This window comes from Plecotus auritus (genome assembly GCF_963455305.1).
Source record: "Plecotus auritus genome assembly, chromosome: X".
NCBI classification, from domain to species: domain Eukaryota; kingdom Metazoa; phylum Chordata; class Mammalia; order Chiroptera; family Vespertilionidae; genus Plecotus; species Plecotus auritus.
Window position 1 is genome coordinate 54,322,462 of NC_137784.1, and position 24,826 is coordinate 54,347,287.

At 43.5% G+C, this 24,826-nt stretch overlaps 1 protein-coding gene and 1 pseudogene across 5 annotated transcripts in view; one reads left to right on the forward strand and one right to left on the reverse strand.

The window, feature by feature from the left end:
• Positions 1–24,826, forward strand: part of EDA (ectodysplasin A) — a 630,489-nt gene that overhangs the window by 411,187 nt on the left and 194,476 nt on the right. The window lies entirely within an intron of this gene.
• LOC308240483 (small ribosomal subunit protein uS3-like) lies at positions 2,395–3,113 on the reverse strand (annotated as a pseudogene). The gene has a single exon. The product of its transcript is annotated as a small ribosomal subunit protein uS3-like (transcript).

Below are 24,826 nucleotides of genomic sequence, written 5' to 3' on the forward strand. Positions count from 1 at the left end.
ATCACTGATCTGTGCTGTCACTGTAGTTTTGTCTTTTCAAGCATCCTATATAATAAAAGAGTAATATGCATATAGACTGAATGGCTGAATGGCCCTTCACCCCAGCCAGCCCTGCCCCCCAGTGGGCACCCCCACCCGGATCGGCCTGCAGAACCTCACCCTGGCCAGCCCCACCCCCAATGGCCCCCCCTGCCCCAGCTGGCCCACCCCAGCTGGACTCCACCAGTGCATGAATTTCTGTACCAGGACTCTATTATATAAATACTAGAGGCCCGATGCACAAAATTTATGCAAGGGACTCGGCCCTTGCAGCCCTGGCTTCATCCAGAAGGTAAGTCTGCTGTTCGGCCATCTGGTCTAATTAGCATATTATGCTTTTATTATTATAGATATGTAAATGCATAAATTCAGCATATAGCCTTTTGAAACTGGTTTATTTCATTCAGCATAACACCTTTGAGATTCATCTAACTCTTTCCTTTTTCATCTGTGCCTCCACTACATCCTATTCATTCTATTCATCATTCCAATTTTGCTGAGTAGTATGCCTCAGTATGAATGTACCAGTTTGTTTATCCACTCACACATTGATGGACATTTCAGGGGGCGGTATAAAAGTTAATATTTACTTAGAATGAGAAAATAAATTACAAAATAAATTACAGTTTTTTTAGAAACTGACACCAAAACATCCCAAAATCTGAAGCAGTAATGTATAAATATTATATACCATTATGAATATATTATAACATATATCATTAATTAACAGTTCATCATACTTCTATAATACTTTTTACTACATATTTTTACTACCTGTTTTTTTTTTTAAATTGTAAGAACACTTCATATGGAATCTACCTCTTAACAAATTTTTAAGTGTATAATACTGTATTATTATCTGTAGGCACATTATAGAGCTGATGTCTAGAACTTAATCATCTTGTATAACTGAAACTTTATATGCATTGAAGAACAACTCATATTCCCCCTCCCACCATCACCTAAAAAACAACCGGCTACTTTCTGATTCTATGAATCTGACTGCTTTAGATGCCTCAAATAAGTGGAATCATGCAGTATTTATCATTCTATATATGGCTATTTCACTTAGCATAATGTCTTCCAGATTCATCCACATTGTCCCAAATGGCAGGATTTCTTTTTCTTTTAAGGCTAATCATATTCCACTGTATCTATATACTACATTTTTAAAATACATTTATCTGTTGAAATGCATTTAGGTTGTTTTCACACCTTAGCTATTATGAATAATATTATAATGACCATGAGAATATTCTCACCAATACCCATCTCTTGTTTTTTTTTAATCCCCACCTGAAGATATGTTTTTCAGTGATTCCAGAGAGAGAGAGAGAGAAGGGAGGGAAAGGGAGGGAAGGAGAGGGAAGGGCAGGGGAGGGGAGGGAGGAACATTGATCAGTTGCCTTCCACACGCACCCTGAACAGGGACCAAACCTGAAACCTGGGTATGTGCCGTGATCAGGAATCAGGGAGTTATCTCTTGTTTTTTGTTTAATAATTGCCATCTTAGGTGTAAGATAACATCTTAATGTGGTTTTGATCTGCATTTCACTGATGATTAATTATTTTGAACATCTTTTAACTTACTTGTTGCCCATTTGTATGTCTTCTTTTGAGAAATGTCTATTCAAGTCCTTTGCCCGTTTTTAAACTGGGTTGTGTTTTTGCTGTAACAGTTCCTTATATATTTTGAATATTAATCCCTTATAAATGAAAAGATTTGCAAATACCTTCTCAAATTTTGTAGGTTGCTTTTCACTCTGTGAGGTTCCTTTCCTGTGCAGAAAGCATTTAGCTTGATATAATCCCATTTGTCTCTTTTTCCTTTTGATGCTTGTGCTTTTGGTGTCAAATCCAAGAAATCATTGCTTTTGACCAGAGATTTTCATCCAGTGTGCTGCAAGAATTTTTAAAACGTGCAATGCCTGACTGTTTAGTCAGGGGCACTGACCTCTTTTCCCTTAGATTGTCAAATAAAAAAGTGACAACAACCAACACAACAGCAATAATCTGATATGAATGCCCTGTCTTGAACCATAAATATATAGGTCATATAATAAGGTTGCATCTAATTAGTTAATTTTTGGTATCAGAAATCTTTTCATACAAGTATAGGCACCTCATTTTTTTAACAGTCACTTTGGGTAGGTAATTACTATTATTTTTTTAGTAAATTAATCAAAACTATCCCTGTATTTTTTGTCATATCGGCAAAAGATATGTTTTTTGGTGTACTGCAGAATTTTAGTAATTAGTTTACGGGGCTTTTTATTTTTCTTTTTAAAATATTTTTATTAAAGGTCTTTATAGAATAACATGCAGCCTCCAGATCCAACTGTGAAGGAGACCCTGTTATGCTGTGGTTACTGGCTGGGGCATGGCAGGAGGCTTTAGCTTCCCACTCCTCTGTTCTGAGATTGGGGTGGGCAGTATCTCATCTTTGGGTTCCACAGTGCTCACATGGTCAGGCAGGAGCTTCCTAGGGCCTCTCTTACCATTTGGGTCACAAGGAAGCATGGTCTTCACTTTGATACCCAGCACACACTGCCTGAGCAGCACATGGCGCACGGCAGTGTCAACATAGTAGTTAACAGGGTCCCCATCAGACCATTAACAAATTTCATGGATTTAGTTCTCTGTCCTCGGTGTTTCCCAGACACCATGACCTCACAGCCTTTGGCCTTACTCTCCATGATGAACTGCAGCATGCCATAGCAGGCCCACCACCCAGCAAAGCCTCCTAGAAGTTTATAATGCAGAGATTCTGCCTGGGCAATGGCACATAGACCTCTTGTAGCCACAGTTTCATCATAAAAATCTACACTGCCCTCAGGATTACCAAACTTCTTCTGAACCATGGCAGTCAATTCCCATAATTGTTGGCCTGTTTCACCAAGAACATTCTGCATCCGGGTGGCCCAAGTAATAATTTCTGTCTTGTTTGGTGTAATTTGGACCTTAACTCCAGAGTAGCCATCTTCAGCCAGCTCCTGAGTGAGAAACTCATTCAGTTCAGCTTTGATGATACCATCAGCAACAAACTTCCTCTTCTTGGAAATTTTCACAGACATCTTGCTGCCCTGCACCATGAAAAGGAAAGTAATTAGTTTATGTTTGCCATGAGATGGAAAAGGTTGAAAATTGCTGCTTTAGGCCAATATCATGAAGCTTTGTCCCTATGTTTTAAGTTTTACAATTTCAGGTCTTACATTTAAGTCTTTAATCCATCTTGAGTTGATTTTTGTATATGATGTAAGATAAAGGTCCAATATCATTCTTATGCATACGGATATCCAGGTTTCCCAGTACCATTTGTTGAAGAGAGTATCCTTTCCCAATTTTACATTCTTGATACCTTGGTCAAAGATGAGTTGACCATATATGCATGGGTTTATTTCTGAGCTTTCTGTTCTATTCCATTAGTCTATATCGCTGGATTTTGTTGTTTTGGGTAATACTATATAATTTAAATTACTATAGCTTTGTAATATATTTTGAAATGAGGAAGTATGATGATTTCATCATTGTTCTTCCTTATCAAGATTACTTTGGCTATTCAAGCTCCTTGTAGTTCCATATGAATTGCTTTTTATTCTATTTCTATAAAAAATTGCCTTTGTGATTTTGATATTGATTGCATTGACTCTATAATTGCATCAGGTAGAATAGACACTTATAATAAGTCTTCAAATCTATAAACATGGGATAACTTTCCATTTATTTGTGCTTTCTTTAATTTTCATCAGTTTTATAGTTTTCAGCCATAGAAATCTTTCACCTCCTAAGTTTATTCCTAAGTGTTTTATTATTTTTTTTACTATTGTAAATGGGACTGTTTTCATAATTTCCTTTTCATTTAGCTCATAAGTCTATAGCAATGTAACTGATTTTTATATGTTCATTTTGTATCCTGTAACTTTATTGAATTCATTTATGTTATATAACAGACTTTTTGTGGATTCTTCAGAGTTTGCTACATACATGATCATGTCATCTGAAATCAGATCATTTTACTTCTTCCTTTCCAATTTGGATACCTTTTATTTATTTTTATTTTCTTGCCTAATGACTTTGGCTAGAACTTCAAGTGCAGTGTTTAATATAAATGACGAGAGTGGGAATCTTTGCTTTGTTCCTGATCTTAAAATAAGTACTTTAATTTTTTCACCACTGAGTATTATGTTAGCTTTGGGTTTTTCTTATATGGCCTTTATTATAATTTATTGAGACAAATGAAAAGGAAAACACAACATACCAAAATTTATAGGATGTAGCAAAAGCAGTACTAAGTGGAAGTTTATCACAATAAATGCCTACATTAAGAAAGATCTTAAATAAGCAAAGTAACTTTACATCTCAAGAAACTAGAAAAATAAAAACAAACTAATCCCAAAGTTAGCAGAAGCAAGTAAATAAAGATTAGATAAATTAAATACAAAACAGAAATATATTAGAAAAAATCAATAAAACTCAGTTTTTTTAAATGATAAACAAGCCCTTGGTTAGTCTAAATAAGAAAAAGGGAAAGAAGACATAAGCAAAATCAAAACTGAAAGAAGAGACATTGCAACTGATGCTACAGAAATACAAAATATTATGAGTGACTACTATGAACAGTTATATGCCAACAAATTGGATACCTTAAAGAAATTGAAAAATTTCTAGATACAACCTACCAAACTGAATCATGGAGAAATAGAATATCTGAACAAACCAATAAAGGACGTGTATGTTACTTTTTTTTTTAAATAGCATATCCATTCTTTCTTGTAGTTTAAGTCTCTTTGCTGAAATTACCCATATGTCTTTTCATGTTGTCCACCTTTTTAGTACTGTCTGACATATTAACTTTGGTTGTTTTATATTTCCACATCAGAGCCTGGTTCTATTAATTTTTCTGTCTCTCTTTTTTTTAATATGGTTTATTGATTTTTTACAGAGGGGAAGAGAGAGGGATAGAGAGTTAGAAACATCAATGAGAGAGAAACATTGATCAGCTGCCTCCTGCACACCCCCTACTGGGGATGTGCCTGCAAACAAGGTACATGCCCTTGACCAGAATCAAACCTGGGACCCTTCAGTCCGCAGGCCGACGCGCTATCCACTGAGCCAAACCGGTTAGGGCAATTGTTCTGTCTCTTGATAATGGGTTGTTTACCTCCCTAAGTGTGAGTGTGTTTGCATCTCACAATCAATATTTGATTGCAGACCTTGTGTATAGGACAATAGGGATCAACAAACAATCATCATCTTAAAAGGGAACAGTCATGTCTATGTTTACTATTGCCCATAGCAATTAAATATTTAAATTGTTGCTGAAGTAAATAGAACTACTTCTATTGAAGAATATTATTGCTGTGCTGTGCTTGACTAACCTTAAATAATTATGACCTTTTCATATTTATTTCACTTCAATGTACATTGATCACAGAACTTATAGTGTCAAAATAAGTATTTTAGATACATTAATAAAGATAATAGTAACTATAGCAAGGAGTAACTAAATGCAAAGTGACATCTGTGCTAAGATAGTTGGTTGGCCTTTCCTAGTATACTTAACATTTGAAACAGAAAAAGTTTAAGAAACTAGTAAATTGAGGGATATATACATGAAATATTTTACTTTCTCTTCTTAGCTCTTTTAAAATGGAAAATAATTCACTTACCATATAATTCGCCTATTTAAGGTGTACAGTTCATAGGTTTTAGTATATTCACTGAGTTGTGCAACTATTACCATAATCTAATTTTAAAATATTCTCATCTCCCCAACAAGTGAGTTATAGCTAGCTGTTAGCTGTTATTCCATATTCCCATACCTCCCTAAACCCTAGGCAAACATTAATCTACTTTCTATCTCTATAGATTTGCCTATTCTGGATATTTCATACAAAAATTGAATCATATAAAATATTGTCTTTTGTGATTGGCTTCTTTGACGTAGCATAATATCTTCAAGGTTTACCCAGGTCATATTATGACTCAAAACTTTATTCTATTTTATTGGCAAACAATAATCTAGTGTATGAATATTCCACATTTGTTTATCCATTCATTGTTTGAAGGGCATTTGGATTGTTTCCACCTTTTGACTATTGTGAACAGTGGTATCTCATAGTTTTGATTTGTATTTCCCTAGTGATTAGTGATGTTCAGCTTGTTCATGTGCTTCTATTGCTTTTTGTATATATTCTTTGGAGAAATAGCTATTCAAATCCTTTGCCCAATTTTTGTTTTCTGTCTTTTTTATTGATTTTAAGACTTCATTATATATTTTGTATACAAGTCCCCTGTCAAATATATGACTGTAAATATTTCCTCCGATTCTTTCATTTTACCTTAAAATACAAAAAATTTTACTTCTGATGAAGTCTAATTTATCTATATTTTAAAAATTTTACTTCTGATGAAGTCTAATTTATCTATATTTTGTTTTTGTTGCTTGTACTTTTAGTATTATACCTAAAAATCCATTTCCTAGCTGAAGGTCATAAATATTTATTTGTTTTCTTTTAGAAGTTTTATTGTTTTAGCACTTTAATTTCGGTCTCTATGATCTACTTTAGGTCTTTATAATCTACTTTGAGTTAATTTTTGTTTATGGTATGGCATAGGAATCCAACTTCATTCTTTTGCATGTGGATATTCAGTTGCCACAGTACCATTTGTTGACTGTTCTTTCTTCATTTATTTATCTTGACATCCTCTTCCCCTTTCTTTAATTCAAAGTGAGTGCACAAAATTAAAACCACAATGAGATATCTCCTCACACCTGTTAGAATGGCTACCATCAATAAATAAACAAACAACAAGTTTTGTCAAGGATATGAAGAAAAGGGAACCCTTGGCACTGTTGGTGGGAATGCAAATTGGAGCAGCCACTGTGGAACATAGTATGGAGGTTCCTCAGAAAATTATAAATGGAACTACCTTATGACTCAGCAATTCCACTTCTAGCTATATACACAAAGAAACCCAAAACACTAACTTGAAAAGATATATGCATCCCCATGTATAGTGCAGTTATTTACAATAGCCAAGATATGGAAGCAACCTAAGTGTTCATCAGTAGACAATTAGATAAAGAATATGTGGTACATATATACAATGGAATATGACTTGGCCATAAAACATGAAATATTACCACTTGTGACAGCATGAATGCACCTAGAGGGTATTATGCTAAGTGAAATAAGTCAGACAAAGAAAGACAAATACCATATGATTTCACTTACATGTGGAATCTAAAACAAACAAAATAGAAACAGATTCAGATACAGAGAATAGGCTGACAGTTACCATAGGTGAGGGAGGTTAGGGGGCTGAATGAGAAAGGTGTGTTATGCCCAGATTTCGTGATCCCCAGATTTCGTGATCGCCAAAGACCACGAGGGAGCCGAGTCCGATGCAAAAGCAAAGAGCCTTTATTCGAGCTAGCTCAAGCTCCCCATTCACCACACTCCCCGACGCAGCGGCAGGAGGCAGAGAGAGAGAGCCCCAGGCCCCAAATGCGCTGATTTATAGGGGGCCTGGGAGAGGTAGGAGGGGTGAGGTAGTGTGGCCTCCGCTGATTGGTCGTGGTCAGGTTGCACATGGGGGCAGGGCGCGGCTTACTTTCCTCTTGCATTTCTATTGGCTAATTCAAAAGTGTGGGTTGGGCTCTTGGAGAGGTTCTAGGGCAGGAACCTGACTCCACGAGGTGGAGGACATGGAACAAAGGAAACATGGAGTCGGTCTCTCCCCGCCCTTTCATTCCCCCCTTGTCTTGAAACTTATAGGCCCAATCATGGGTCGGTTTGTATTTCTACTGAACAACATTCCTGGGTCACGAGGGTACACCATCCCAAATTCCCTGCACTAATAAAATCGGAGTCCCCAAGTCTTCCCGGTGTCCCATCCGGTAGCCTTCCTTCCCTCTCCCTTGAAGGAAATGCTCACGGGGTTACAGTGGCTACGGCCTCTCAGGGGATAAGGTGAGGCAGGCGTAGAAATAGGCGGTCCTTAATGGTTTTGAGTCCTTAATCCCTGCGCCTATCGCAGCAGATGTACAGTACGGTGGCGGGTAGATTCTGGGAAAGAGAGTCTGAAGGTCCACCCGCAGCTCAGGGAACCAAGTGCCTTTGGGATGGGCTTGAGAAGTCTGATTGAGAATCACCCCTGAGTTGGTGTCTATAATTTGCCAGGTAACATTATAGGGAGTGAGGGGGCTCCCAGTAGCAGGAGTGATTGCGAGTAAGGTTACCAGCATCAGGCAGGTCGAGCACGCCGTAGCTTGAGCTTGAGCGGGTTGCGTTGATCTCGATTGACACTCCATTTGGCGACGAAGTCTTCCCGGATCACAGATGGGTCCGCTGACTGGACGTGAGTGTGATGGACCCAGGTCACGACGCTGTCTACCTTGAGAGCAGTGGGGGTCATCAGCACCACGACGTAGGGACCCTTCCAACGTGTCTCAAGGGTCTCCCGGTGGTGTCTCTTGACGTAGACCCAGTCCCCGGGCTTATGCTGATGAGGAGTCGGGCTGGGCTGGTCTAGTAGATAGCACGGAGGCGCGGCCAAATGTCCTCATGCGCCCTCTGGAGCCCTCTCAAGGAAAGAAACAGTTCTTGACTTTCAAATTCTGTAAGAAATTCGGCTTTAAGGTTAGGGATAATAGGGGGTGGCCGGCCGAACATGATCTCATAAGGAGTAAAACCCAGGGTGTAGTGGGAGTTCCTAACCCGGTAAAGGGCATATGGAAGGAGAGCCACCCAGTCCCTGCCAGTCTCCATGGTCAATTTGGTAAGGGTCTCGTTTAGAGTTCTATTCATCCTCTCTACTTGCCCTGAGCTTTGGGGCCTATAAGCGCAATGCAATTTCCAATTTGCCTTAATGGCCTTGGCCACTGCCTGCGTTACCTGCGAGACAAAAGCTGGTCCATTGTCTGACCCTATCTCAGCGGGAAAACCGTACCTGGGCAAGATGTCTTCCAGCAGCTTCTTAGCTACCGTCTGAGCTGTTTCATGCTTAGTTGGGTATGCTTCTACCCATCCGGAGAAGGTATCTACAAATACTAAAAGATATTTATAGTCATACTTTCCTGGTTTAACCTCAGTGAAGTCGACCTCCCATTGTGCCCCAGGCTTGGTTCCTCGAAGCCTGGTTCCTTTTTCACTCGGCCCGATTCTCACATTTGTGAGTTGACAGGTCTTGCAGGCAGATACAACCTGCTCTATTTTAATGTCCTACTGGTGGATCTTAATTCTGGCATGTCGGATTAAGTCCTTTAATTTACGTGCCCCCAGGTGAGTGGACTGGTGCATGTGTTTTATCATGGAGACTCCAAGATGGTCTGGCAGTATGAGCTCCCCTTGTGGTGTATACCACCACCCCTTCTCCTCCTTTGCTTGGGGAAGCTTCCTAATGCGCTGTAACTCCTCCAGGGAATATCCTGGCTGAACTGGCAGAACTGGGTCTCCTGGGTCTGGGAGCTGTAGGGCCATGGTGGGGATCGGAGAAAGGGCTACTGCCTTGGCCACCTGGTCAGCCTTCTGGTGTCCTTGGCAGTGTATGATGGCCAATTTGGCAGGGAGCCATAAGGCTGAGAGTAAGTCGAGTATCTCCTGTTTATTCTTTATAGTCCGCCCCTCTGCTGTTAGTAACCCTCTCTTTTGGTAGATTGCCCCATGAACATGAGTGGTGGCGAACGCATACCAGCTGTTTGTGTAGATGTTGAGCCGCTTTCCAGCTCCCAGTGTCAGGGCCTTGGTGAGGGCCACAAGCTCTGCTCTCTGGCTGACGTCCCGGAGGGCAGAGCCTCTGCCCATACGGTATCCGTTTCTGTGATACAGCTGCACCCGCATACCTGCTCCTGCCCATACGAAGCTGCTTCCATCCGTGAACCAGGTGACGTCTGCATCTGGAAGGGGCTGGTCGGTCAGGTCCTTTCGGAGCCCATGCACTTGCTCTAGGATTCCCAGGTCCTCGTGCAGGGCCTCGTCGAAGATGGTGGGTGAGTTCTTGAACCGCTGAGGCAACCAAGTCCATGTCAGTTGTCCGCTGTAGCCCTCTTCCAGGTCATGCCACTCGAAGGTGAACAGGGGTTGACTGCAGAGTGCCAGCGGCAAACTGAAAAAGGCATCCTTCAAATCTAACACAGTATACCAGACACGGGAGGGCACCAGAGAGCTTAAGAGAGTTTATGGGTTGGGGACCGTTGGATGTATGTCCATAACTCTTTTATTTACTTCCTGGAGGTCCTGTACCAGCCGGTACAGGTGTGGGGATTCTTGACTGGCAGGAGGGGGGTGTTCCAGGCAGACTGGCAGGGGACCAGCACCCCTAGGCCCCTCAGTCTCCGAATGTGTGGCTGAATTCCCTTCCGGGCTTCCTGAGGCATGGGCTACTGTTTGATTCTCACCAGGCCTTCCCCTGGTTTTAACTCTACCAGGACTGGGGCCCTGTGGGTGGCGAGCCCCACCCCCTCTGTCTCCACCCAAGCTGTGGGGAACTCCTGCAGCCATTCGTCTGTGGTGCCTTCTATTGGAGATGCTTTTTGGTGAAGCTGGTACTCATCCTCCAGCCTTATGGTCAGGACCTGAATGGGGTGGCCCTTGCCATCAGTAACCTGAGGCCCCCCCTTGTCTGAAAGTTATCTGAGCTCCGATCTTAGTGAGCAAGTCTCGTCCTATCAGTGGGTAGGGGCATTTTGGAATTACCATAAAAGAGTGGGATGCCCGTCCCATCCCTAAATCCACCATTCTTTGGGTAGTCCATGAATACTGGCTCATACCAGTTGCCCCTTGTACCCAAGACTTCTTATTTGTTAATTTTCCTTGAGGCGTACGGAGGACCGAGTGTTGCGCTCCAGTGTCGACAAGGTAGTCAATGGGGGTCCCCTCCACTCTAAGAGTTATCCTGGGCTCAGGGAGGGGGTCCAAACCCCGACTCCCCTAATCACTCAGTTCATCTAGCTCCAGGACCTTCACTCGATCCGCTTCGCCTCCCTTTTTGCTGGCCCTTTTCGGACACTCTTGTTTCCAGTGCCCTATCTCCCTACAGTAAGCACACTGATCTTTCTGCAGCTTCTGCCACCCACCCCGGGCGGTCCCCTTACCATCCTCCTGGTTGCCGGTGAGTTGGCAGAGATGGAGGTTCCGTTCCTCGGAAGAGTCCACGGTGGTGGTGAGCAGGATCTTAGCTAGGTCTCGGGTTTGTTTGCTGCTAGCAGCCGCCGCAGTGTAAGCCTGCCTTTCTTCTGGGGGCTCCCTGTTATTATACACCTTCTCGGCTACCTCCAGTAGGTCCTTTAAACTCTTCTCCCCCAACCTATCTACTTTTTGCAGTTTCTTTTTAATATCCCCAGCCGATTGGTTTACAAAGCTTATGATCACAGCTGCCTTGTTTTCAGGAGCTTCTGGATTCATGGGGGTGTAGGTGCGGTATGCCTCCATGATCCATTCTAAAAAGACAGCTGGAGACTCATCCCTTTCCTGCTGAACATTCCCTACCTTGGCCAAATTAGTTGGCTTTCTAGCAGCTATTCGGAGACCCCCCCCCCCCCATTAGAGTCTGGCGGTAGATCCGGAGTCTCTCCTTACCTTCTGCCGTGTTGAAATCCCATTGAGGCCTAGTTGAGGGAAAAGAGACATCTATCTGGACCAGGTTGGTGGTTGGGTTCCCGTCCATGCCTGGAACCACTTTCCGGGCCTCATTGAGGATTCTTTCCCTCTCCTCAGTTGTGAACAGGACCTGTAAAAGCTGTTGGCAGTCGTCCCACGTGGGCTGGTGGGTGAAAAGGACAGAACTCCGCCCCCAGCTGCTCCCGGAACTCCGCTTCCCGTGGCGTCCGCTTCCCCTCGCGTGGGAGGATTGCCCCCCTATGGACTCCTAGGGGGCTGATATGAGGGAGGAAAGATTAGTTCCTCTTCAGTTCCCCCCTGAAAGACAGCGTAGAGGGGAGCTGATGGCGGGGTGAGGTCCTTCTTCTCCTTCACCTTCTCCATTTCCTGCAAAGCAGGTATGGGTTACAGCACCGGCGGGGGGAGGGGTGCGGGGACAGAAAGGGCTTAAGCCAGGAAGGTGGATCTTCCACGAGGTCCTGCCAAGTAATAATGTAAGGGAGTTGATCAGGATGTCCCTTCTTGGGCTGAGAGATGATGTCCCTCACCTGGTGGATGGTGGGGAGGTCGAAGGTCCCCTCCGGCAGCCACCCGACACTAAAAGTCGGCCACTCCCTAGAACAAAAAGTTTGCCACCGGCCCTTCCGGACCTTTACACTGAGGTTGCTAGCTCTTCCCTTAACCTCTTTGAAATGATCAACCATAATGCTTAAAGGAGTGGTTTGAGTCTGTCCCATAATGTCCGTCAAGAGAGTCCACAAAACAAAACAGAAAAACACAGACGCAGACAAACAAAGGGCCCTTGAGACAAGCTTTCCAACGCGAGTCCATTGGAACAAAACTGACAAAACGGAAAGTGCGGACGACGGCCTCACGCCGATCGGTGGGAGCGACCCACCTTGTCCCAGAGGTTCGAGGGGAATACACGTCTCTCGTGAGGGGAATACGGGTCCCTCCTGAAGGAGGATCGGGACATCTCCTGATTTCTCCCGCCCGTGGTCCTCCAGTGCGTCCACCTAGACCGCTTCGGGCACTGCCAGAGATCTAGAAATGAGCTTACACAAAAGAGGCAAGGAACAGACAGACACCTACCATGGCCAGTTAGACTCTCCAGATCGGGGGTCACTTGAGGGTCTTGGGGATCCTGGGCGAGCCCCCAAATGTTATGCCCAGAGTCCGATGCAAAAGCAAAGAGCCTTTATTGGAGCTAGCTCAAGCTCCCCGTCCACCACACTCGCCGACGCAGCGGCAGGAGGCAGAGAGAGAGAGCCCCAGGCCCCAAACGCGCTGATTTATAGGGGGCCTGGGAGAGGTAGGAGGGATGAGGTAGTGTGGCCTCCGCTGATTGGTCGTGGTCAGGTTGCACATGGGGGCAGGGCGTGGCTTACTTTCCTCTTGCATTTCTATTGGTTAATTCAAAAGTGTGGGTTGGGCTCTTGGAGAGGTTCTAGGGCAGGAACCTGACTCCACGAGGTGGAGGACATGGAACAAAGGGAACATGGAGTTGGTCTCTTCCCGCCCTTTCAGGTGAAGGGATTAAGAAGTGAAAATTGGTAGTTACAAAATAATCATGGGGATATAAAGTACAGCATAGGAAATATAGTCAATAATAACTATATATGGTGCCAGTTAGGTGCTAGAAATATCAGGGGAACATTTTGTAAAGTATATAATTGTCTAACCACTGTGCTGTATATCTGAAACTAGTATAAAATAATATTGAATGTAAACTGTAATTGAAAAATAACATTTAAAAAACACACAAAGTGAGTGCATGAGGTATATGGATTGTTAGAAAATGACAGAAGAAAATCTTATGTAGTGGTATTTGTTTATTTATTTGTTTATTTGTTTATTTATTTATTTAAATTCTCACTTGAGGACATGCTTTTTATTGATTTTATTTTTTTAATTTAATAAATCTTTATTGTTCAGATTATTACAATTGTTCCTCTTTTTTCTCCCATAGTTCCCCTCCACCCGGTTCCCACCCCACCTTCTGCCCTTACCACCCCCGCCACTGTCCTCATCCATAGGTGTACGATTTTTGTCCAGTCTCTTCCCGCACCCCCAACACCCCTTTCCCCCCAAGAATTGTCAGTCCACTCCATTCCTATGCCCCTAATTCTATTATATTCACCAGTTTATTCTGTTCATCAGATTTTTTTATTCACTTGATTTTTAGATTCACTTGTTGATAGATATGTATTTGTTGTTCATAACTTTTATCTTTACTTTTTCTTCTTCTTCCTCTTCTTAAAGAATACCTTTCAGCATTTCATATAATACTGATTTGGTGGTGGTGAATTCCTTTAGCTTTTTCTTATCTGTGAAGTTCTTTTTCTGCCCTTCAATTCTGAATGATAGCTTTGCTGGGTAGAGTAATCTTGGCTGTAGGTTCTTGCTATTCATCACTTTGAATATTTCTTGCCACTCCCTTCTGGCCTGCATAGTTTCTGTTGAGAAATCAGCTGACAGTCGTATGGGTGCTCCCTTATAGGTAACTAACTGTTTTTCTCTTGCTGCTTTTAATATTCTCTCTTTGTCTTTTGCTCTTGGTATTTTAATTATGATGTGTCTTGGTGTAGTCTTCTTTGGATTCCTTTTGTTTGGGGTTCTGTGTGCTTCCTGGACTTGTAAGTCTATTTCTTTCATCAGGTGGGGGAAGTTTTCGGTCATTATTTCTTCAAATAGGTTTTCAGTATCTTGCTCTCTCTCTTCTTCTGGCACCCCCATAATTCTGATGTTGGTATGCTTGAAGTTTTCCCAGAGGCTCCTTACACTATCTTCATATTTTTGGATTCTTTTTTCTTTTTGCTTTTCCGGTTGGGTGTTTTTTGCTTCTTTGTATTTCAAATCTTTGACTTGATTCTTGCGTTCCTCTAGTCTGCTGTTGGGTCTCTGTATAATATTTTTTGTTTCAGTCAGTGTATGCATAATTTCTAGTTGGTCCTTTTTCATATCCTCAAGGGTCTCGCTAAATTTATCAACCTTTTCTAGAAAATTCTTGAGTAACCTTATAAACATGGTTTTGAACTCTATATCCAGTCGTTTGCTTTCCTCCATTTCTTTCTTTTGTGATCTGTTTCTTTGTCTGATTCCCTGAGTTGATAGAGTGGCTTTGTGTGCTAGGTGTCCTCTAGGGCCCAGTGGCTCAGCCTCCCCAGTTACCTGAGGTGGACACTCTTGGTGTACCCATTTGTGGGCTGTGTGAACAGTCATGTTATAGTTTAGCCTTGATTTTTGTTGGTATCGCTGGGAGGAATTGACCTGCAGGCCAATTGGCTGTGAGGGTCAGCTGTGTCTACACTGGGAGAACTTCTGTGCTGGAGACACCCTTATGAGACAGGACTTGCAAAAGCCTCTGTGCTCAGCTTGGATGGGGCAGAGTCTCAGGGTGGAGCAGACAGCATTGGTTTCCTGTCAGCCCTGCCCTAATAGGCCCCTGTGTCTCAGTGTCCCGTGGTAATCGCTGTAAGCACCTGAGAGAAAGCTGCCCTCGAGTTCTGCCCGCTGCCAGATTGTGCAGTTTCTCCCTGAATGATTCTGGGTCCCCAGAGTCTCGCCCAGAACTGGAGTTCAGTGCAGTTGGGAGCTTTTGTCTCCCCACCGCTTGAGAAAGCCAGCTGCGTACTCAGTTGCCTGCCCTCTCTGCGCGCACGCCTTGGTACCTGTGCCTTCCGCAGTTCCTCTGAGTCTCAGTGTGCTTTTCTCTTTCCTGACCGTCCAGTTTCACCCTGTATGAGTCTGGGTCCCAGAGTCTCACCCGGAACTGGAGTTCAGTGCAGTTGGGAGCTTTTGTCTCCCTCCCGCTTGAGAAAGCCAGCCGCGCACTCAGTTGCCAGCCCTCTCCACACGCGCGTCTCAGTACCTCTGCCTCCTGCAGCTCCTCTGAGTCTCAGTGTGCTTTTCTCTTTCCTTCTAGTTGTAGAATTTCCACTCAGCCAGCCTTCATGTGGTTCTGGATGATGTCCGTTTTGTCTTTTAGTTGTAGTTTTGAAATTGTTGTGCGAGGCAAGTTTAGGTGTTTACCTATGCCGCCATCTTGGTTTCTCTTTTTATTGATTTTAAAGAGAGAGGAAGGAAAAGGGGGAGAGAAACATCAATGTGAGAGAGATTCGTTGCCTCCTATACTCACCCATACAGGGGATCCAGCCTGCAACCTGTTGTGTGCCCGACTGGGAATTGAAACTGCACCCTTTTGGTGTATGGAAAAATGGTCCAACCACCTAAGCCATACTGGCCAGGGCTTATGTGGTGGTCTTTAGAAGCTAAACTTTAAGGTTGTTAAAGCTTCATATTTCTCATTAATGCAATATGATAATGAACTTAGAAATATACTGTTTCATTACAAAGTATTGTAAGGTATATATCACATTTTCAGAAAGTGTTTAACTTCACCATTTGCAAATATAAGCCACATGTGTGCTTCTTGGACAAATACTTACAAATGTGAATATATGGAAAGTTAACTGAATTTTTAAATGCCTTTTCTCCTGAACAGCATAGGTTTAGGTGAAGGTGTCTTGCTAGAAGTGAACTAATACTACATTCTCTTTCATACCAGTAAGTAACATAAATGAAAAAGATTCAGACAGAGACCAAGTGTGTTTTTTTAAATATATTTTATTAATTTCAGAAAGAAGGGAGAGAGAGATAAAAACATCAATGATTAAAGAGAATCATTGATTGACTGCCTCCTGCGCACCCCACACAGGGGATCCAGCCCTTCTGGTTCATAGGTCAATGATCAACAACTGAGCCACACCGGCCAGCCAACCAAGTGTTTATTTTAATAGGAAAAATTTCTGACCTATCAATTTTAAATAATCCCAGAAAAGAAGTGTCTGCATGCTTTCTCCTTTAGAAATGAACTAACAAAAATGTCATATTCATTCTTTGACCCCCAGCTACTATCCTATATAATAAAGAGGTAATATGCAAATTGACCCTCACACCCTCGCACAAGATGGCCGCCCCCATGTCCTCAAAGATGGCCACCACAAGATGGCCAGCAGGGGAGGGTAGTTGTGGGCGATCAGGAAAGCAGGGAAGGGCAGTTAGGGGCGACCAGGCCAACAGGGGAGGGCAGTTGGGGGTGACCAGGCTGGCAGGGGAGGGTAGTTAGGGGTGACCAGGCCAGCAGGGGAGGGCAGTTGGGGGCAACCGGGCCAGCAGAGGGGAGCAGTTGGGGGTGATTGGGCCGGCAGGACAAGGCACTTGGGGGCAATCGGGCTGGCAGGGGAGCAGTTAGGCATCAATCCGGCTGGCAGGGGAGTGGTTAGGGACAATCAGGCAGGTAGGCAGGTGAGCCTTTGGGAGCCAACAGTCTCACATTGTGAGAGGGATATCCCAGATTGGAGAGGGTGCAGGCTGGGCTGAGGAACAACCCCCACCCCAGTGCATGAATTTTGTCCACCAGGCCTCTAGTTGTTCTAATAATACTTCAGTTTAGTTGGTTTGATACAATGTTTTATTGTATTTTATTTTCCCATCACCATTTATCCCTCTACATCCTCTCCATCTCCACTCCCTCACTTTGTGCCCCCTCCACTGCCCCCAGAGTCAGCACCCTTGGTTTCTCTTCATTGTGCTCTAAGGTTTCAATCCCCTTGATATTAGGCTTTATAGGCTACAACTTTCCACAACAGCAATTATTATTTGTTCTGTGGCTAGTTTGGGAAGCTTGCAAGTTCTGGAATAAGGAACCAAGAAATTTGAACCTCCAGAAAAATCATCTTGAGTACAGTTCATTAGCTAAGATGTAAAAGTTCATTCCCTTTTAAATAAATTGAGTTTTTACTCAAATGATGCAGTGTATTAGTTTGCTATGGCTGCCATTTGAAATAGCACAAACTGGCTTGCTTAAATAACGGTGGTTTCTTTCCTCACAGTTTTAGAGTCTGGGAGTCTGAGATCAAGGTATCTTTTGAGGCCTCTTTCCTTGACTTACAGATGACCACTTTCTTGCTATCTCTTTACAGAGTTTTCTCTCTGTGTTTATATCCCTGGTGTATCTCTGTGTGTCCTAATCTTCTCTTTTTATAAGAACAGTTGTCAGATTGGATTATGGCCTATCCTGACAGCCACATTTTAACTTATTTACTTCTATAAAGGCCCTATCTCAAAATAGAGAAATGGGAGTTAGGGCTTCAGCATGTGAATTGGGGATGGGGTAGGCACAATTCAGTCTATACCATCTACCATATTATTTTACACATTTTGAGTTACTACAATTAGAAGGGACTTTGCAAACTTTAGTACAAGCCCCCCATTTTACAGGGGGGTAGACACTGAGGCATAGGGAAGTTAAGACACTTCCTAAGGCAAGCCACAAGTGTTAGTGGCAGAGGAGAACTAGAAAACAGGTTCCCTGGCTCCAAGTTCCATACTTTTCCACCATGGCATGTTGCTACTTTAGTCCATTTGATTTATTCATGTCTTTAATCTCTGTCTCTCTCATTTGGGATATATTTGAAAAAAAAATAAAATAGCTATTTTAAAACTATATTTTTATTTTCCTATACTCATTCTTCTCTACAACACACATTTTGAAAGAAAAAAAGATAAGCGAATTTCTGCTTAATTTCTTAACAGTTTTCCATTTGATACATACATTTTTTATTCTTGCTTTGAAAATAACAGGATCTTTCTAAGATGACTGAACTTGTCCTTACCTGGATAGACAAAGGACTATAAAATAAAAGGAACCTTGGCTTTTTTCCACCTTCTCAGAATCCAAGGTGAAAAAGAAGATTAGCTCAAACCTATACTTCTCCCCTTTGTACAGACCTATACTCTCCTTACAGTAGGAAGTCAAGGCTTCTGGAAACTTTGATACACACCCCTCCTCTCCACTCACCCTGGAATTCCCCATCACTCCCTCCAAGACAGTACATATCAGTATTGAACTGGTGGTGAGAACCTGCCTGAATGTTCCTTCTTTAGCCAGAGGTATTTAAGCTCAAACCTTGGAACCTGAAAGGAAAGAAAATTCTGAATGCAAATGTTCCTTTCCTTCACTTGTAAATCTTCTCCATTCTGCCTTTTTAGAGTGTAAACCAAGACAGAAATGGAAGAGATTTGGGGTTATAAAGTGTAGAATGTAAACACTGAAAAGATTTATTAAAATTAGTACTCCTCCATTTAATACTTGAGGGTTTACTTTTACTTCAACTAGTGGCATAAGCTATATTTCTCAACAGTCAGTTAGTTACCTCTGTAGACCAGGGAACACTTTCCTTTATCTAAATCCCCAGGTGTTTGCTTCTTGAGAAAGGTGTTTAATGACAAAAATCCTTTCTTTAAATGAGTCCCTTTGAGTAACATCGCCCCCATGCTGCCCACTCTTACCCTGCTGATTACTAAGAGACCCTTCTGGTTAAGTCATCCCCTGTGTGAAGACCTAACAGAGCAGGGTTCCTCCCATATTGCCTCTAGTGCAATGTATCAGAGCTTGATCTTGTTGCCCACTTATTCAGTACAGACAAAAATACTGGGAGGCACTAAAATAATATAGACGTCATTGCCATTGAGGTACAAAGGCAATTAAATCCCTATGTGTCGAGCAGATATGTACAGTACCATAATCTTAATGACTTTTGACTCTCCAAGAGATAAGAACATAGATTAAATTTGATTGGCGTGATCTCAGACTGGATGTGAATGTGGGGATGAAAATAAGTACAGGACTATATTATTTAATCAATAATTTGGACAACATCAGATAATAAAACAGTGATTTCTATTTTAAGATTATAGAAATTTCTGATTGGGGCATGGGGTTTGCCTTTTCAACTGAAAGTTCCATTTAGAATATGGTTAAAATAATCTACACTAATAAAAGAGAAAGATGCAAATTGACCATCACTCTGCTACACTACCAGCCAATAGGACTGAGTATGCAAATGACCCAACAAAGATGGCCACGCCCATAGCGGCCAGGCGGCTGGCACCCAGCAGCCCCAAGACCTGCCATGGCGGTGCTGGGGCTGGAGGGGGGCTTTAAATCGGGGACACAAACCATGGCGGCGCTGGGGCTGCGGGGGGCTGGATCGGGGACACAAACTGGCAGGGAAGCTGGCACCCAGCAGCCCCAAGGCCTGCCACCATGGTGTTGGGGCTGCTGGGGGGTCAGGGGGTAGCCGAGACACAAACCCGCAAGAAACCTGTGGAAAGGGAGATAAACTATCATAACTTTATCTCCCTTTCCACAAGATGAGAAAACTGCCCCTGGTTTATTTAGTGATGTGGCCCACACCTTTCTACAAGCACAGGGTATGTTATGACCACTCCCAGGAAGGTCTGGTCAGAATACTGACTCCAGGGAATAACCTACTGTGGCAAATCATCTAAGAGAGGAAACAAGCTTTTGTTGGGTTTATTCTGAAGGTCAGAGAACATGCCACCCCAACATATGCCATGTTGTTATATTGATGATCTTGAGCTGCAGATGCTTGAAAAACAGCAAATGCATGCAGAGGCTTTCACTGAAGTCTCCTGATCTGCCTAAAATCGGACCCCCCTAAAGGAGCTTAAATGTCATAGGTCCCCTGGACAGGAGAAGTGTCATCAGGCAGAGAAGACTGATTCCTGTCACAGGACAGGAGAGTAGAAGTTGACATCACACCCAAACTTTGTTACAAACTATTTCCCCCCACCCCTATTCATCTTTCCTAAAAATCATTTACTCTCCTCTAAGAGGCCTACATCTCCCGTCCCCTTTCCCTAGGAAGAAGGTATTTAAATCTGCATTCTAAGCCACCTTGGGGAGTTACTCATTTTTTCCCTGGGATCTCCCACATATACACAAGGTACACATGTTAATGAACTTTTGTTTTTCTCTTGGTGATCTGTCTTTCATTACAAGGGCCTCCACTAAGAACTCAGAAAGATAGAGGAAAACTATTTTTCCTCCTCCATAATTCTGTCTCGGGAAATCAAGTCCCCAGCTGAACAATGAGGTTGGCTCAAGTACCAAGCAGTCCCGGCTGACAAAAGGGAAGTTTCTAGGGAGAAATCAATGATATTGGCATCAAAGTGGGACAGAGGGCACACACATGGTTGCTGGTGGGAGTTTAAAGTGGTTCAACATTTTTGGAGGATGATTTGGCAAATTCGATAGAAATGTTCAAGGTACATCCAAGAGTCTACTTCTAGGAATCGCATCTGCTGAGATAAAGCACAAGCACATAAGCCCTGGTCAGAACCCAGGGTGCTACTGTGGGTTCCCCTTCCACAATAGGAAAACCTGGGAACAACCTGCATTTTTAGGACAAGGTGGCATCTATACTAATAAAAGGGTAATATGCTAATTAGACTGAACATCTTCTGACAAAGCCATGTGGGCAGGGCCAAGGCAGAGGAGGTTAGAGGCGATCAGGCAGGCAGGGGAGAGCAGTTAGGGGGATCAGGCCAGCAGGGGAGAGCAGTTAGGGCGAACAGGCTGTCAGGGGAGAACAGTTAGGGGGATCAGGCTGGCAGACAGGTGAGTGGTAAGGAGCCAGAGGTCCTGAGGGCTCCCAGATTGGAGAGAGTGCAGGCCAAGCTGAGGGGACCCCCTTCCGTGCACGAATTTCATGCACCAGGCCTCTAGTCATATCTAATAAAAGTAATATGCAAATTAACCATCACTCCCCTACACCCACAAGCCATGCCCACCAGCCAATCAGGAGCGAGTATGCAAATTAATCCAACCAAGATAGCTGCAGCCACTTAGCGAGCAGGAGGCTTGGGTTTCCCCAGTAATGGAGGAAGCCAAGCTTTCCCACACCCTGGCCGGCCTAGGCCTCCACTCAAGGCTACGAAGTTTCAATTATAGAAGATAAATAAATCCCAACAAAAATGGCGGCATCCACAGAGCTACAGTGAGCAGAAGGCTTGAGTTGCCCCCAGTGATGGAGGAAGCCAAGCTTTCTGCACACCCTGGCTGGCCTAGGCCTCCACTCAAGGCTACAAAGTTTCAATTATAGAAGATAAATAAATCCCAGATACCAGGGCTTCCGCTTGAGTCGCTGGGGGGTGTGGCTGGCCTACAAACCACCACAGGACCCTTGCCCAGGCTGCCCCATGCCCCAAGGGAACCCCCACCCTGATCCGGGACACCCTTCAGGGCAAACCAGCTGGCCCCCACCCGTGCGCCAGGCCTCTATCCTATCTAATAAAAGAGTAATATGCAAATTGACCCTCACTCCAACACACAAGATGGCTGCCCCCATGTAGACACAAGATGGCTGCCACAAGATGGCCAGCAGGGGAGGGCAGTTGGGAGGGACCAGGCCTGCAAAGGGAGGGCAGTTGTGGGCAATCAAGCCTGCAGGGTTGGGCAGTTAGGGATGACCGGGCCATCAGAGGAGGGAATTTGGGGCGACTGGGCCTGTAGGGAAGGGCAGTTGGGGGGGACCCAGGCCTGCAGGGGAGAGCAGTTGGAGGTGACCAGGCCTGCAGGGGAGGGCAGTTAGGGGTGACCAGGCCTGCAGGGGAGGGCAGTTAGGGGAAAACAGGCTAGCAGGGGAGCAGTTAGGAATCAATCAGGCTGGTAGGGGAGTGGTTAGGGGATGATCAGGCTGGCAGGCAGAAGCAGTTAGGGGCAATCAGGAAGGCAGGCAGGCGACCAGTTGGGAGCCAGCAGTCCTGGATTGTGAGAGGGATGTCCGACTGCCCGTTTAGGCCCAATCCTAGTAGGATCGGGCCTAAATGGGCAGTCGGACATCCCTCGAGGGGTCCCAGATTGGAGAGTGTGCAGGCTGGGCTCAGGGACACACCCCCCCCATGCACGAATTTCGTGCACCCAGCCTCTAGTCTATATATATAAAAGCCTAAGTAACTGAATGACCGAACAACTGGTCGACTGGTCACTATGACGCGCACTGACCACCAGGGGCAGGCCTCAATGCAGGAGCTGCCCCCTGGTGATCAGTGTGCTCCCACAGCAAGAGCACCACTCAGCTGACTGACGGGCACCAGATGCCAGACTCACAGCTGGCGAGCACAGCTGCAGCAGCGCAAGCCTCTCCCGCCTCTGCTGCAGCACACTATGGAATAGCGGCAGCGGCAGGCAGCAGGTGCAGCGGGGCCGGGATGAACAGGATGAGGGGTCCTAGATTGTGAGAGGGCACAGGCCAGGCTGAGGGACCCCACCAGTGCACGAATCTGTGCACCAGGCCTCTAGTATAACTTGTATGTTTTAAAATTTTAGTTTTTATTTACTATTTTATTTGAACAAAAAGTTTCTCACCTTCTAAAAATGTTCTAAAGTGCTATGAGGAAGAATTTCTTCTTGATTTGTGCCATATAGTTATATAAAAATCTTAGGTATATAAAATAAAAATAAGTAGTGCTATATTTAAGTAATTTTTATTGAAAATAATAAAATTGGAACTGCCCTGTACTTATCAAATAATTTTCCTTCTCATAGTTACAATTCATGGGCATTGTCAGCTTTTCTCCAGCCTTGTTTTCAGGGGTCAGAATAGCAAGTGCCACTATATTTTTTGATGTGTCTGGATCCAGATTCTCATAGAGACAGTTGTCTTGATTTCTTCTCCTCTTTGCAGTTTCTAAGGCTTTGAGTAGGCAATTGCACCTTATAAGTTGGTGGCTATTACTCTTATTGTGATTTTTAAGTATTTTCCTCTATTACTAAGTATAGTCCTGAAGAAGAGCTATTGTGTAGTGGGGATAGAACTGTTGAGCTCTAGTGGATGGTCCTTTTATGAAATCATGCTATCCAATAAGCCACAGAGAGATGTATTGAAGGGAGATATTTGAGAACCACTTCTATTCTTCTCCAGCACTACTGCTCATCTTAGGGATTGAACTAGTTCTGTGAGAGACACACTATCTGGTGGGCTAGATTTGCTGCGACGGATTTATCGAATGGTCTGTATTAATCATACCAACCAGCAATTGCTTTATCATTGCTCCATGTTGCCATTTGCAGTAGTCTTTGATGGTTTCATAATGAACTTTCCTTAGCCTACTATAGACCTCGGGTCTGTTTACCTGAGACATTATCACAAATACACTATTCTGAATAGCATAGCCCAAAATTTTAAAAGACCATGTTGCAAATAGGAGGAAGGTCATAATTCCTGTCTGAGTATTAGGTTCCAATTATCACACTTTACAACTATATATATAAAATCCTAATATGCTAATTGTCCCTCTTACCATTCAACCAGTCGCTATGACACATACTGACTACCAGGGGGTAGACGCTCCCACTGGTAGGTTAGCTTGCTTCTGGGGTCTGGCCAATCAGGACTGGGTGAGTCAGGCCAGACACGCCCTGGAGCCTTCCTGTGGTCCCTCCTCAGCCCCAATCGTGCACCGGTGGGGGTCCCTGGGCCTGGCCTGCACCCTCTCACAATCTGGGACCCCTTGGGTGATATCGGAGAGCCAGTGAGGGATGCCACCATTCCTACCCACTTTATCACTCTATTCATTAATTCCATACAATTATATAGCACTTTACATTCTCCAAAGTACTTTCACATAACATTCTTGTTTAATCCTTACACTATCCCTGTGAGTTTAAAAATTTTCTCTATTTTATAGATAAAGATTATAGAAATTTCTGATTGGGGCATGGGGTTTGGCTTTTCAACTGGAGGTAAAATTTTAGAGCTAGGAAATAGTTGGGCCTGAATTATCTTTCTAAGCTCCTAGCCCACTACTTTTGCATATTACACCCCAGCTTTATTTGTTACACAGGCAGTGTATCATAATGGAGCCAGACTGCCTGGATTTGAATCACATATGTTTTACTTCCTAGTAGTATAACTTAGCTAAATTATTAAACCTCTCCATGCTAAACTTTCCCCATTTGAAAAATGAGAATAATAATAGTACCTACCTCATAGGTATTGTTGTAAGGATTAAATGAGTTGATATATGGAAGGTATTTGGAACAGCACCTTAAATAGTCAACATTATGTTAGTGTTTGTTGCCATTATTATGTTATTATCATCCTTCTTATAATCAGCAGGGGCATTATTGCATAGCATGCTGGTTAAGATCGCAAAATCACTTAATGCTTATTGCCTGGATTCAAATCCAGACTCTACCACTGACAAACTGTGTGACCTTGGACAAGTTTCTTCGACCTCTGTGCCTCCGTTTCCTCATAAATAAAGTGCTAGTCACACACAGAAGGCTGCTGTGACTATTAAATGAATTAATC